The following is a 10,341-nucleotide window of genomic DNA, read 5'->3' as shown; positions in this document are numbered from 1 at the left end:
AATAAATAAAATAAGTCATAAGTAATTTATTATTTAATTTCTAAAGATCTGGGGTCTTACAACATCTATTTGGGTTTGAGCTGGTGCAACCTCAAATCCATTCCCTCGGCTGATGTGGACATCTACTAACCCCTCTACCCCTTCCTTGTCATCATCATTATCACCAAACACAACTTCGGTAGCACTATCATCTGAAACATAACCATTTCTAGAATCAGAACTCCATGAATCATAACTCTCATATTCATTACCCTTGGGTTCATAGTCCTCGTCCTCACTGCCATCACTACCCTCTTCTTCCTCATCTGATTTATTTGTTCTATCTTTCTTAGTTTCAATCTCTTCCTTCACATTTGGGCCAGCATTTGTCTCCACTTGTCCAACAGCATGGGCGTCATATGTAACAATTGGGCCTAGCCCATCAGATCCACCAGTTTTTCACTTGCATGGTAGTTTTAGTACTCCCTAACATGTATACATCCTCAACCTCTTCATGGATATCACTAGTGAACTACATACAACTCCACTATGTAACGACCCAATTTTCAGTACGCCTAGGACATACCAGAAACCGAGTGCTACCAATTTGTCATCCTAATTATTATCTATTATTTATTATATGAGCCTGATTCGTTGTTAAAAGTGTAGTTAGTTAGTGAGGTACTTTTTTTTCTGAAAACGTTTGGATTAATAAACATAATCATTTATAATCAATTCACAAATAAAAACAGATAAAATAGTTATAAACAATCACAAATAAATACATCACAAGCAGCTAACAACATTCAGTGATCCAGCCTTTATTAGAGTATAGACTTTTAGTTAGAACACCCCTAGATATAGCTAGATAATAACTATATACATATACATACATACAACATCCCAGGTCTTGACCTGTTCAAGAGGTCCCTAAGCTGGCACCTAGGCTAGCCTAGACTCTATACTCACCTAGTCCCTCTAAACTACTAAAGCGAGGGAAAGTACGTTCTAAGTCTTCAAAAATCAAGTCAGGTCAAATGTCATCAAAAGGTGGAAGGGCGTCTACTACTCTTCCGCACAATCATACATTGCCATATGACGTCCCACTGGTACGCCATCAAGTAGCCACACAACAGGAGTCTCGTACACATGATTTAGGCTAAAGTGCACATACGAACGGGGTGCAGACGTTGGCTGGTCTCTCAGTATATACATATAAACAGAAAACAAGATTCACCCTAGACTCAGAAGACTACCTAGAGCAGAATTTTTTTTGCGAACGGTCGTCAGTGAACTACAGAAGGGTACTCATGCTTCCATCTGAAGGGGGAAGGGAGAGAGAAGGGGTAAGAACTGAGGAGTTCTTAGTAGGGCCGGGGTTATTAGTTAAGTTCATTAATTTGTGTCGCTTAGCAGATATATAGCAGAATACCGAGAAGTAGTGAACAGAAGATACAGATAAATAGAAAAAATAGAGAAAATAGAAAGCAAAACACAAACAAAAGAATACAAGAAAACAAAACACAGACACAGTGAATAGAATACAACAAAGAAAGCATACATTCATTCAACAATCATAATAGAGGAAATGCACAACCAAGTATGATGCATGTCTGTCCTATGCAGGCCATGAGCTCACGTGTCGGTTTACACCCTGCAGCCCGACATTACCCATGAACTAGTCCTAGATATGGCTTATTCTCTGTAGGTGAACTTCGGCCTACAGAAATAGCACTCCCGTAAGTGAACTTCGGCTTACAGGAATAGTCTAAACACAACACAACAACTTTCTGTAGGTGAAATTCGGCCTACAGAAATAACACCTCTGTAAGTGAACTTCGGCTTACAGAAAAGTCTAATTACAGCACAACAACTTTCTGTAGGTGAACTTCGGCCTACAGAAATGACACCTCTGTAAGTGAACTTACAGGAATCACAACTCTCTGTATCTCTTTACTTTTTTCTGATTACTCTTTCCTCTGTATCTATATTACTCTTTTTCTCTTTATCTCTTTACTTTACTCTGGTTTCCCTGTTCTCTATGTTTCTCTACTCTGCTCTGATTTCTCTGTTTAACGTATGTATTTAAAGCTTATGTAAATTTACTTTTTACCACCCGTAACTTTTAATATTTCTACTTTAACCACCCTAACTTTCAGAAATTACAAAATAACCCCTCAAACACCAAAATATTTACTTCATTGCCCTTTCTAAGATCTAAAAGGTGTTTTTCAATGTTCTTCACCACACTCAAAGTGTTCTTCGTATATTTTTCAGATTCTTTCTCTGTTTTTACCCGTTTTTCAGTCTTTTCAGCAACCGATTTTTACCATAATTCATAATAAATTAGCAGCCACTAAAACCCCATCTTTTTCAGATGATTTAAACAAAAATTGAACCCCAATTTAAGCTCTAGGGTTCATTTTTCCAGCAGCCCTCAAGAACAACATTCATAGCTTAAATATCATCAAATTTCATCAAACTTTCAACAAACTTTCACCAAGAATAACTCATAAAAGCAATCAATTTCAAGCATAACCAAACCATATCATAGTCACACATCTCAAACACAATCAATCAAGATTAAATTCGTCACACCCTACCTGGTTTTGCTGCTCCTAATTCGGTTATACTTTCAGGTGGTCCTTAAGCACTTTTTCCCCCTAAATCACATCAAGAACAACTTTAAATCCAAAAACCATCAACTGACCAAATCTTGCTTAGCACGTTAGGAAGGGATATCTCACCTTAGACTTGCTGGAAATTAACGTTTCTTGGCCCTCAAGTCAAGTTAAGCACGATTCCTAAGGAAGAACATCAAGAAAACACATGTTTAAGCATTTTTCCTTGAAAACCGAATTGAAGAGGGAAGGAGACAGCCATCTCACCTTATTTCCAGCCTTGATAAGTTACATGGTTATGTAGAGGAAGAAGAGAGGATCATTTTGGTGAAATCGGAGTTTTGATTTGAGTTTTGGTTCAGAAGAAATCAAGCTTTGAAGATTAAGTGTTCATGAAGTTTTCTCTCTTTTCTCTTCTTTCAATTTCGGCCAAAGGGAGTAAATGACCAGCCTTGGAGTGTCTTGGGGGTGTAAGGTAAGTTGTGATTGGTTGGCTTGGTGGTGGGTTAAAATAATATTAAAATATCTCAGGTGTATAACTACTGAAACTAGATGTATCGAAACACTTGTAAAAACATCTCTAAAAATTATTTTCTGAGCTACTAGCATAAATGACACTAGTAAAATATTTATTATGAGAACAAAACATGTATAATGAGGCCTTAGCATTGCTAAAGTCATCAGAGAGTGCTGGTGCTAAGCTGCGCCAGTAAATTGTGAACCCGATTAAACCGATTTTCTATTTTTAACTAAAACAGACCAGGTAACCTTATAATATCATTCAAGAATCTTCTAATACTAATATAATGATATTATTATACTATTATCTCTCTTCTCTCATGAGTCGAGTCCGGTTCGTCAAACTGAGACTATTTACAAAAACTAGAATCAGAACTCCTAACCGATACGGTTCAAAAACTAGGTTCTTCGCGATTGCGATGTCGGGCTTGTCTCAACTAAGGTCCTGAGTAAAAGATAATATAATGACAATGAGGATTGAGATGCTTGATGATACATCAGAGGTGTTCCCTTTACTGATCTTCCGGAGAAATCCGTACTTTTAGAAAAGATCTCATGTACTCGAAAATCAGGGTTGTTACACACTATATCATCCCTAACCCCAATATTGGCCATATCCATTGCATCTTTGTCCCTTCACAACATCCTTAAGCCTTCTTCTGTACTCTCATCCTATGATTTGTACCATATTGCTGCAATATCTTTCTTCAAATATCCTTGTTTGCTCACTAGGTCATAAACGTCAATCAGGCCCCACATATCCTCATTGCAGTAGTCTATCACATTTGTCTCTCCACCCAAATACTTCAAATGCCCTCCTTGAAGTCCAAACCTACCTTGGTGGTAAACTTTGACACTAAAATAACTCATCCTAAACCACAGATCCTGTTACATCAGATAAACATAGTCAAACAACATAAACCAAATTGTTTGAACAAAAGAGTAAATATTGGTCATCACAAAATACTACTAAATCCCTACAACCGTAAGCAAAGATTGAATCACCAAAAAAAGACGTGAGGAATTACATCACAAGGTAAGTACGGAATATTTTCGAACAAGACGATGCTAAAGAATTTGGGAAGTACCTACTAAGAATGAAAGAGAAGAACCAAAATTTCTTTTTTGAGCTCAACCTCGAAGGCGATCATTGCATTAAACATGCATTCTGGGCCGACGCAAGAAGCAGGGCCGCATGTGAGTATTTTGGAGACATGGTTTTGATGAGCGGATAATTTATACCCTTTTTGGCATTATTTTTACATAGTTTTTAGTATGTTTTTATTACTTTTTATTATATTTTTATTAGTTTTTATTCAAAAATTATATTTCTGGACTTTACTATGAGTTTGTGTATTTTTATGTAATTTCAGGTATTTTCTAGCTGAAATTGAGGGACCTGAGCAAAAATATGATTCAGAGGCTAAAAAAGGACTGCAGATGCTGTTGGATTCTAACCTTCCTGCACTCAAAATGGATTTTCTGGAGCTACAGAGGCCCAATCGGTGCTCGCTCAATTGCCTTGGAAAGTAGACATCTTGGGCTTTCCAGCAATATATAATAGTTCATACTTTTTCCGAGATTTGATGGCCCAAACTGGCATTCAAAGTCAGCCCAAAGAATTCTGGCGTAAAACGCCCAAACTGGCACCAGAATTGGAGTTAAACGCCCAAACTGGCACCAAAGCTGGCGTTTAACTCCAAGAAGAGCCTATGCACGTGAAAGCTTCAATGCTCAGCCCAAGCACACACCAAGTGGGCCCCGAAAGTGGATTTCTGCATCATTTACTTATTTCTGTAAACCCTAGGCCATTAGTTCATTATAAATAGGACCTTTTACTATTCTATTTTCCTCTTTGATCTTTGGAACTTGTATGTTCACGTTTGGGGGCTGGCCTCACGGCCATGCCTAGACCTTTCACTTATGTATTTTCTATAGTGGAGTTTCTACACCCCATAGATTAAGGTGTGGAGCTCTGCTGTTCTTCATGAATTAATACAAGTACTATTGTTTTTCTATTCAATTCACGCCTACTTCTTCTCTAAGATATTCACTCGCACTTCAACCTGATGAATGTGATAACCTGTGACACTCATCATCATTCTCACTTATGAACGCGTGCCTGACAACCACTTTCGTTCTATCTGCAATAGCTTGAGTGTGTATCTCTTGGCCTCCTATTTCACGACGCATGGTTGCCTCTCTTGACAACAGAGCATTCCATTCCGTGAGATCAGAGTCTTCGTGGTATAGGCTAGAACCATTGGCAGCATTCCTGGGATCCAGAAAGTCTAAACCTTATCTGTGGTATTCCGAGTAGGATCTGGGAAGGGATGATTGTGACGAGCTTCAAACCTGCGAATGTGGGGCACAAGTGACAGTGCGCAAAAGGACAATGGTCCTATTCTGACGCTAGCGGGAACTGAAAGATGATTAGCCGTGCGGTGACAGCGCATATGGATTTGTTTTCATCCGAGAGGATCATACAGCTTGCCATGGAAGGAGGTAACGCATGGTTGGAAGAAGGCAATAGGAAAGCAGAGGTTCAGAAGCAACAAAACATCTCCATACGCTTATCTAGAATTCCCACCAATGAATTACATAAGTATTTCTATCTTATTTTGTGTTTTATTTATAATTTAAGTATCAAAATTCCATAACCATTTAATCCACCTGACTGAGATTTACAAGATAACCATAGTTTGCTTCAAGCCGACAATCTCCGTGGGATCGACCCTTACTCACGTAAGGTATTACTTGGACGACCCAGTGTACTTGCTGGTTAGTTGCATCGGAGTTGTGAAGAAGTGTTGAAGTCACTATTTCGCTATACCATGTTTTGAAATCACAATTTCGTGCACCAAGTTTTTGGTGCCGTTGTCGGAGACTGTTCGAGTTTGGACAACTGACGGTTCATCCTGTTGCTCAGATTAGGTAATTTTATTTTATTTTTAAGCTTTTTATTTTCAAAAAAATTTTCAAAAAAATAAATTATTCTATGTTCTTCAGAATTTTTAAGAATGAATTCTAGAGTTTCAGATGATGCTTTTATCATCATGATACGCGAAAATTAAAATTTCACGTAATTACCGGCAAGTATACCGGATCGTATCAAGTAGTAAAACTCACCGGAGTGAGGTCGATCCCATGGAGATTGGTGGATTAAGAAACTTTAGTTAAATGGTATTCTGGTTAAGCAGACATTGTTTTGATTCATGAGATTTGAACATTTGAAAGAAATTGCAAGGAATTAAATGACAAGAAATTTAAAGAACTGAAGTAATGAAGGCAAATTAAATGACTGAAAGTAAATAACGGATACTTAGATTGCAAGAAACTTAAATGACATAAATAGTAAATTGCAAGAAAGTAGAGTGCTGAATTGTAGAGAGCAGAGAAGTAAATTGTAAGTAATTAAAACTGAATCTAAATAGAAGGAATGATAAATTGCAAAAAGATAAAAGGGAATTGGGTAATGGTTGAAAGAAATTGCAAGGAATTAAATAACCAGAAATTTAAAGAACTGAAGTAATGAAGGTAAATTAAATGACTGAAAGTAAATAACGGATACTTAGATTGCAAGAAACTTAAATGACATAAAAAGTAAATTACAAGAAAGTAGAGTACTGAATTGTAGAGAGTAGAGAAGTAAATTGCAAGTAATTAAAATTGAATCTAAATGGCAGGAATGTTAAATTGCTTGAATGTAAAAGGGAGTTGGGTAATGGGTATTCAAAATAACTAAAGAACAAAAGAAATGAGAACTAATGATGGGAGAGATCATTAGGGATCAGAGATGCAAATTCTCATGAATTGATGTTGATCAATTCCTTCTCAATCATGGGTATAGATCCATGGCAGATTGTAGGTAATTGAGTTCCAATCTCTTGGTAACTCAATTTCTCTCAACACAACCAATTGCCACTCTCGTGATCTAATTGTTCATGAGAAGAGATGAAGCTCATTAACTAATCCTTCAAGCCACACAATTTCTAGGATCTCAACCAAGGGTGGTTACATCTCACATACCAACCCAAAGTGTATTAATCAAGGAAATTATGAAAAGATGAACTCTAAACTGAATTATATGGCTCCTTTCTCAAGTTCACCACACAATTCATATAGATTCAACCCCTCTCTCGATGGTGATTGAATCTTTGAAGAACAAGAGTTTCCTCTTGGATGAACCACTTGAATTGAGAAGGAAAAGAAGAGTTATCAACTCATTCAAATAAACAGAGCTCCTCCCCCTAATGAAAATGGGGTTTAGTGAATCATAGCTCCAATTTCAACAACAATTGTAAAGATGAAAATTAAACTAAGTGCAGGGAAGAATGAAGAAGAAGAAGAAGAAATCCTTAAAACTGAAATTCAAAGCTCCAAGAAAAGAAAAATAGTTCACCGGTATGCCTCTCAAAATGCAGTAAAAAGTAAAGAGTAAAAGTGCAAGAAAAGTGTAATGTAAAAAAATAAAAGTGTGTAAAAAAAGTCTCCCCACATAAGTACAAAGCTCCTCTCTATTTATACTACTCCTAAACCCCTTTAGAGATCCTCAATTGGGCTAGCAATGTGGGCTTTATCCTTGTTGAATTCTTGGCTCAATGGAAGAAGTGTTGCTAAACAGAGGGAGCAGAGCTCATTCTCATTGCTTCTGGTCCAATGGCCTGGCGTTACTGGCAAACACGCCAGTGTAAAGGCACGTTGGCAACGTGCTCATGGGTTTCCTGGGCTGGGAGCTTTGTGCTGAGCGTTGTTAGCCCAAGTTCTTGCTAACAACTTGGCTTTTCTTCTTCTTGGCTCCACTTTTTATGCCTAATGTTGCCCAGAATTTGAGCTTTAATCCTCTGCTTCAATATAGACTATCATACATCATTGGAAAGCTCAGAATGTCTTCTTTCTAATGCACTTAGGATCATCTCAATTGGATCTTCCTATCTCAAGTTATGTTTCCTTAAAGAGGGTAAGGTCAGGCTGCCAAGTTCGTTGGAGTTGTTGCTGGACACGCCTTCATTCCTTCCAAGTTGGCAACGTGCCAAACCTCCCAGGGCCGAGACATGGAGCTGGCGTTGTTGATGAACACACCCCTTGTTAGCACGTTGGCAACGTGCTCGATGCTTCCCTCCAGGGCTGCCTTCTAGTCTTCAACTTTGCTTGCTACGTTGCCTTGGAACACGCCAATGGAACTTGGCGTTAGCAACGTGCTCGAGTGAATGATCTTTGCCAGCTTTGCTTGCACGTTATCATAGAGCACTCCCATGTATCTCTAGGCTGGTAACGTGCTCGAGGGCTTAGAACTACTCTCCATGGTTGCCTGGCGTTATCATTGGACACGCCAATGTATCCTGGAGTTGGCAACGTAGCAGCCTTCATCCTCCCAGCCAATCCTTGCTCATTTTTGCTTCTTGGCGTTATTACCAAGCACGCCCATGTTGCCAGCGTTGGCAACGCTAACTACATTGCATGGCCAGGCTTTCTAGCTTGGTGTTGTTTGCCGGCGTTAGTCTCAAACACGCCTTTGTTCACCCAATGTCAACAACGTGCTCGATTCTTTCTTATGGTGTCGAACTTTGCTTGCTACGTTGCCTTAGAAAATGCCCATAGAACTTGGCGTTGGCAACATGCCCCTTCCTGGACCAAGTCTTCTAGCTCAGCGTTTCCTTGAAACACGCCAATGGAGGCTGGCATTGGCAACGTGCTCGAGTGGAAGCCAGGGTTGCCTTGAGTGAGTGCCCAGCGTTGCCTTGAAACACGCCAATGAAAGCTGGCGTTGGCAACGTGCTCGAGCTCTTAGTTGGCCCAAAACCTTGTTGCTGCATTTCCATCAAACACGCCCATATAGACTGGCGTTGGCAATGTGCTTTTTCCTTTCCTGGGCAAGCTTTCTTGATGCGTTGCTTGCCTACATTGCCATCAAACACGCCCCTGCATCTCTTGGCTGGCAACGTGCTCGAGGTTAGAAGTTGCCCTCCAAGGTTGCTTGGTGCGTTGCCAAGGAACACGCCCTCAGAACTTGGCGTTGGCAACGTGCTCCACATCATTCCTATCCAAGCCTTCTTGCTGCTGGCGTTGTCTCCAAACACGGCCTTGTTGGTGGCGTTGGGAACGTGCTCGAGCCCTCTCCCCTCTTGCCAAGTCTTGCCTCTTGACGTTATTGCCAAGCACTCAAGTAGTAGTGCAAGTTGGCAACGTGCAAACTCCTTTAGGATCACTCTCTAGGGCTGCTGGCGTTATCATCAAACACGCCAGTGGTAGCCCAAGTTGGTAACGTGCGATCCTCTGCTTCCTTGCCAAGCTTGATGTATCTTCAAGCCTTCTTGCTCTAATTCTTGCTGGCTTGACCTTGCTACTCCATCACCTATCATTAACCAAAGAAACTTCCTCAAAGTCCTGCCATCTTATGCAATAAATTTCAAGAGATTCATTCATACTAATTCATTTGTAAACTCCTTAAGCCAATTGCATGGATTATGCTAAATTTCACCTAGTTCTTGGTTCATGAATGCATGGAGAGAAAACTCACACAAATGCTTATTTATTTTAATGATAATGAATGAAACTAAGCTAGAACTAACTAAACTAACTAGCTAATATAGCAAATATGCGAATGCATCACAATACCAAACTTAAAATATTGCTTGTCCTCAAGCAAAAGATAGAAGAAATTGACAAAAGAATTTAAGATGCAAGAATTGAATGTCTTAACAGAGAGACGTTTCTTTCATGGAACGTGTCATCCTTATTTGTGTAGTCACTTGTTTAGTGCAAATGATCAAGGCTAATCCAAATTCTCTAGTTAAAATTCTTGCTTCAATACTAGGTTGGTTAACTTTTCTAGACTCTTTTTCTATACCTTAGCACATAATCCTTAAACTATTCTTTTCTCTACTTCTCTTTTCTCTTTTTTTTCAAGTTTCCTTTATTTCAATTGAGCTAAAAATCTTGTCTTAAGGCGGCTCTTTAGCATAAGCTTTCCATCAACAATCCCAAACCAGTTGGTTTAAGTTGTTAAGTGTTGAAACACTCTTAAAGATTTACTAACTCAAGCCTCTCTCCTTAACACATTTTTTTGAGTACCTTAAACGTAGTTTTAGAAGTACAACTTACTAAATTCTGTTCGTACTGATAAACCGGGTTTACTAATGAATTCCGAGTTCTTTTACGTATTTTGTTGATTTTTATTTTCTTTTTCCGATCACTTTGATCGGATTCTACGGAACCGTAG

The sequence above is a fragment of the Arachis ipaensis genome, chromosome B04, assembly GCF_000816755.2.
Source record: "Arachis ipaensis cultivar K30076 chromosome B04, Araip1.1, whole genome shotgun sequence".
Lineage (NCBI taxonomy): Eukaryota > Viridiplantae > Streptophyta > Magnoliopsida > Fabales > Fabaceae > Arachis > Arachis ipaensis.
This window is presented reverse-complemented; position numbering follows the sequence as displayed.